This window comes from Periplaneta americana, chromosome 17 (assembly GCF_040183065.1).
Source record: "Periplaneta americana isolate PAMFEO1 chromosome 17, P.americana_PAMFEO1_priV1, whole genome shotgun sequence".
Taxonomy (NCBI): Eukaryota; Metazoa; Arthropoda; class Insecta; order Blattodea; family Blattidae; genus Periplaneta; species Periplaneta americana.
In genome coordinates this window covers 48,247,457-48,253,865 of record NC_091133.1, presented here as the reverse complement: position 1 = coordinate 48,253,865, position 6,409 = coordinate 48,247,457, and positions in this window count along the sequence as shown.

The following is a 6,409-nucleotide window of genomic DNA, read 5'->3' as shown; positions in this document are numbered from 1 at the left end:
TCCTCAATAAAACAAAATAATATATTATTTTACGTAATTTATTACAAAGGTAATTAATGTGTTGGCTTCATTTTAAATGATTGTCGAAAATTATGCCTAAATACTTAACTTCAGATAACTTTTTAATAATCGAACATTTACACTGTATAAGGCAACAATTAGAGTTATGTAATTTAATACTTAATATAGATGTAGGAGATTTGTTACATTTTTTTCAGGTAATGGGAATGGTATAATTATGGTTTTATTTTCGTTCATAGAAAGATAATTTATGTCAAACCATTTTTTTTTATTTAAGTCCATTATTTGAATTATTATATGCATCATACCAGGTTTTTCAACCAAAAAGCAAAACTGTGTCATCTGCATAAGAATAATGAAGACCATTGTATTGTTGTAGGTAAATTTTTAATAATTAATTTATATATATATATATATATATTAAAAATGAAATAGAGCCTACTTTACATGAGACTGTTCTGGAATTCCAAAAAATATCATGGACATAATACGGTTTGACGTGAGCATGAAAAAGAAAAAAATTCTTCCTCATTATTTGTAAAAATTCAACTAAAGTAGTTGCGTAAGTAATAAGTAACACTCCTTGATTTACTCCTATGTAATATTGAATCACAAAGGTAATGTTCATTAATGCTAAATTTGTACATTACTATTACCAGGACCTCTCAATATAGTGTTCACTTAAAAATGTGCAGTTTATCGTCTGGAAAGAAAAAACTCACGTCATGTTCGTTAAGATAGCAAACAAAAGTGCAATATTTAATATTAATTGATTCTGGACAGAATATTGTATGAGCGGAAAAATATGTTTGCAACGAACACCCAGTTTCATCCATTCTTTTGAAGGGGACTTAATACAGTTAGACCCAAACTGACTTCACAGCATGATAGAGCATTATTCAGAACTACACGTAATCATATAAAACTCAATTTCGTCCATGAATGCACTTAATACGGTTTGCAACAGGCCTCCTCATTATTCTATGTTAATAATGCAAGTAACTGTAGGTCATGACAGTGCAAGATATCCTATAAAATAAAACCTTACATATTGTCAATAGCAAATTGAAAGAACTGTTGGCAGATATGAAGAATATAAAACAACGATGATATTCAATATTGTACTTGAGTGAAATGTGTCATAAAATTAAATTATATACACTGGAACCTGAAAGAGAAAACCACCAACTTCAAGAAACATAAACTAATTGCGAAAAGTTCCGTCTTGTATTAGTAAGAAACATTACGAACTCAGGGTGACAAATTCCACTTTCCATTACAATAGCCTAGTATCACGTATAACAAATAAATTATGACTAATTAAAAATGGTGTGAGCTAAAATAAATTGTGAACAAAAATTCATTTACCAAAAATAACGTGAACGAAACCTACAGTGGACATAGATTTAGTGATCAAAAGTGGCGTGGACAAAAAATAAGATGAATATAAAATGATGTTAGTGGACCAGATGCTGGGTGAAAAAAAAAATTAGTTACCCCAATGTTTACTACCTAATTGTCTAGGGATCGGAAAGTTCAAATGCCACTTACAATATTTTTTTTTAGTTAATATTATGATTTACCAGCTTCGCAAGTTTGTCAGATAATGTGGTTTTTATTGTGTTGATTGTAATGGTTGTAGGGAAGATAGTGCTACAATAGCAGGTTCCAAAATGTAATGGTTGTAGGAAAGATAGTGCTACAATAGCAGGTTCCAAAATGTAATGGTTGTAGGAAAGATAGTGCTACAATAGCAGGTTGCAAAATGTAATGTACAAAATCCTACTTTCTACCATTTATGAACTATTATTTTGTAAAAATTATCCTAAATTTATGCACTCTATGTATGTGTACATAACAAAGAGAAATGCCTCAGTGTATAAATTTATCATTATGAAGAAATAGAAGATCAGCATTTAAAAAATCAAAGATATATACTTAATTAATTCATAATCCCCCTTATCTTTATAGTGGTAAATTGATATACTGAAACATTCCTCTTTGTTCTGTTTATGAATTTAAAAAAATATATAAATTGTTTGTACGTTTTGAGACCTGCAGTAACCAAAACTGTGAAAATAAAAACATAGTACCATTTGGAAAAGCAAACTCATTGGCACGCACTATATAAATGGTACACAAGGATATGAAAATATTTTCACCCCTATAACTTTTGTATAATGGAGTTTCTTCATAAAATTAGAAATATGAAAGCTAAATTAGTATTTCTTAGTTGTTGCTCACATGGTATCTACTGTACAAGTATTTTATGTAAATTAGAAAATATAATGCATATATATCTAACATTACTTAATATTTTTAAATGATTTCGAGGGCTAATTTTAGTTTAACAAAGAATATAGTTCATTCCTAGTTAAGAAAGCAAAATAATTGTCATATGTATAAATATAATATATTTCCTTTTCATTTACCATACTTATGTAGCCTATGCCTTTCAAATAACAGCCCCAAGTCCAAAGAAGCAAACTACAAATATTAATTTCATTTGTGACATTATGAAGGAACTGAATTATTAAAAAAAACAAAACGTTAAATGCATATTGACAAAGTATGTGTAAACGATTCTTACTCTTACATCAACAGTCCCTGTAAAATGTTCAAATTAATCAAAATAGGCCTATCTCTACGTTACGGTCATAAATGTGTTTATATTTCATATTTTATTCTTTGTTTCATGTTTTGTTCTTTATTGAGCCTAATATATTTCAAAGACAGCATTCTAGAAGTTCTTTTTTTTTTTCATGAACAATCCTATGAACTGTTAAAACTGATGAAATATTTTATATAATTGAAATACATACAGTACATAGGCTTGCACAAATAAGAGGTCATCAAAGTTTAGTGGTTAAAAGCACTATTGTGAATTTAAATAAATATACTGTAGGCCTGATGTGAATTAACTATGCATTCCTTTCATTCACGAAATTGCTTCACCACTATCACGAAATTAGATACCCCTATCATGAAATTACCTACCAAACACGCACATTTTCAATCCAATTTTCTATTAATAATTAAAATTTAAATAATAGAAAATACACCTCTCTGTTATATATGTTGTTACAACAATGCCATAGAAATAGAAAACTATAGCATCATTCCCAAAATGGGGAAAAACTAGCCATAATATTAAAATTATCAAGAAAATACCTTTCCTTACCCTACAATACAATTTCACCAATTTAGACATCCATCAAAGAAGCAAAATATTTGCAACTAACGTAAACTCTACATATCTATATACTTGCAAAATTATATCACCGTAGATTTTTCATTTACTGTTCAGCCCAAGGGCAGGTCTTTCACTGCAAAACCAGCTTTCTCCAATCTTTCCTATTTCCTGCTTCCTCTTTGTCTCATATGATCCATATATCTTAATGTCGTCTATCATCTGATTTCTTCTTCTGCCCCGAACTCTTCTGCCGTTCACCATTCCTTCCAGTGCCTCCTTCAGTAGGCAGTTTCTTCTCAGCCAGTGACTCAACCAATTCCTTTTCCTCTTCCTGTTCAGTTTCAGCATAATTCTTTCTTCCTCCACTCTTTCCAACACACCTTCATTTCTTATTCTGTGTGTCCATTTCACACGTTCTATTCTTTTCCATATCCACATTTCTAATGCTTCTATTCGCTTCTCTTCACTTCATCGTAATGTTCATGTTTCTGCCCCATACATTGTCACACTCCATGCAAAGCACTTCACTAGTCTCTTCCTTAGTTCTTTTTCCAGATGTTAGCAGAAGCTGCTCCTTTATCTATTAAAAGCTTCCTTTGCCATTTCTATTCCGTAGATTTTAATACTGTGATATAACACGGTTCCTTGATTCGAAAAAAAAAAAAAAAAGTATTCATCACCACTGTATCTTAAAACATAACTTAAGCGTAAAGCTTGAGATGTCAAATTAAACGGCAACAAGAAGAGTCGCATTTAGGAGGTCCGCGGTTCAAACCCTCAGACCGACCAATCTGTGGTTTTATATAGTTAATTAGGCAAATACCGGGTTGAAATTTTCATTGCCACAGTCCATTTCCCTTCCTCTTCCCTGTAGAAAAAAAGAATTTCTCGAAATTTTTCGAAACCGTTCACACCATACTGTTCTTCGCTACAAGTAGAATGGAGTGGAATTTCGGAAGGGGCCACTATGACTCAGCACTGCGACCTTTCACCATCAATTTCGCTAAGTCTCAACCTAGATGCATTCCCAAACCCACATCAGCTAACTATATTTTTTGTGAAATCTCGTAAGAAATTGGATTAGTTATAATTGTGATAGGCCTATGATAATTATGATAAATATAATTTATGACAATAATAATAATAATAATAATAATAATAATAATAATAATTCATCTTCATCATTTCATTCCATAGGCATATTCATGTCATGAAGCATGTGTTCGTCCGCTTGCGGGAGGTGCATCCTCTCTGAAACCGTCTCTGGGCTCCAAGCCTTCCGTAATATCTCTGCCGGTATTAATTCCTTAAGAGCTTTGCACACCTTGAAAGGACCGTCGGAATGGATCCTCTGCTGCTTGGTTATCTTGGCGGTATGAACTTAGGGCGGGAGGTGTACGAGGCTCATTGTGTGAGCGGATGAGGTGTCTCATGCGGCCGGTGCGCTGGTACACATCATCCTCATTCATCCCATAGTTCGGGGTGCAGAATAAGCGCCAGTCTGACCGACGTGCTGAAGGGTCGTCCCTAACCCCTTCCTCCATCTACCATTCCCTAATTTCCTAATCCCCTAATTTAAATAACCAGTGTTCAAAGAGATGTCCTTTTTTTTAGTATTAGTTGAGTTTTCTTTAATTTGATTTTTAATTGTATTATATTACACCAATTTTTGTTTGTGAGGAGAATTTATTTTATATTTGGAAACAAAGTACATATTCAGAGTGTTAGTATTAAGTGTTCTGTATTTGTTCCTTCACCAATTTATATCACACACAGTATATATGAACTGCAATAACGTACGTCTGCTCTCATTGAAATGTTTGTTTTGTTTATAGACGCAGCTGAAACAGACTGTACAAATGAATGGCTCATTCCAACATCTTGTAACTGCCGTAAGTTGGAATGTTCAGAGAGTTGAAAAAAAGTTTAACGAAACAGACACACTCTACAAGGTTTAGTTGTGTATTATAATTAAAACCACATATTACGCAGATTACATTATAATACACTTTCAGAATGCGAATGTTTGGTTAAAAATTATTTTTACAACGTTCTGAACAATCTAATTTATAGCGGTTACAACATTGTTGGAGTGACACTGTTAAATATTTGCTAGAATTCCGCAGTAGCTTTCAACTCTTTATTATCCGAATTGAATTAGAAGAACGGAGTTTGCTCAAAACAGATTAAAACAGTCAACTCCAAATAAGTTACGAAGTAGGAGGAATCATTTCCATTCGAAACCGTTCATACCACACCATTCTACTAAAAGTAGAATGGAGTGGAATTTCGGAAGGGGGGCACTATGACTCAGCACTGCGAACTTTCACGATCAATTTCGCTAACTCTCAACCTAGATGCATTCCCAAACCCACATTAATTAATTATATTTTTTGTGAAATCTCATATGAAATTGGATTAGTTATAATTGTGATATAATTAAGATAAATATAATTTATGACAATAATAATAATTATTATTATTATTGTTTTATTATCTTATTATTAGTAGTTTTTTTTCTTTGCAGATTCAAACTGTGCACAGTTATAAAGCACGAATGGTCGTACAGGCTCGTGCGAAGGTCTTGTGTACAGGTGTTTGTATTTATTAAGTATAAATCGTCGTTGTTCCTGCAATAGCTCCTATGTGCAAAATATACAATTTTTCAGTTGAAAGAAAAAACACATTTATTCATCCTATGGCAACCGTACATAGGAGACTGTCAATTCTTACATTTTCGAAACAAATATAATTACATATAGGAGATTTTATTTGCTGTATCACTATTTAAATTGTTTAATAGAGAAATAATTTGAAAATCGATAAATATGTCACATAGGAGTTATTGCAGGAACAATGACGAAATGCACTTTATTCATTCGCATTAAAGTTTGCTGCAACCCTCCCCACCTCTTCCTAGGCCAGCCCCTCAATGCGTCGCCAACCGAAGTTCAGGGAATGCTATGGAATGATGAAATGGAGAAATGTTGACGGAATTATGTAGATGCCTAATATGGGAAAACGTGAGAACCCCGAGAAAAAACCCATCTTTGCCTACCACAAGTGTGACATGAATTTTTCAATGAAAACTCCAGGTATGTCCGGGACTGAAACGCGGATCGTCTGCGTAACAGACTGAAGGTCTGATAACTTGGCCACCGCAGGGGACTCGCTGCATCTAACATCACCACACCG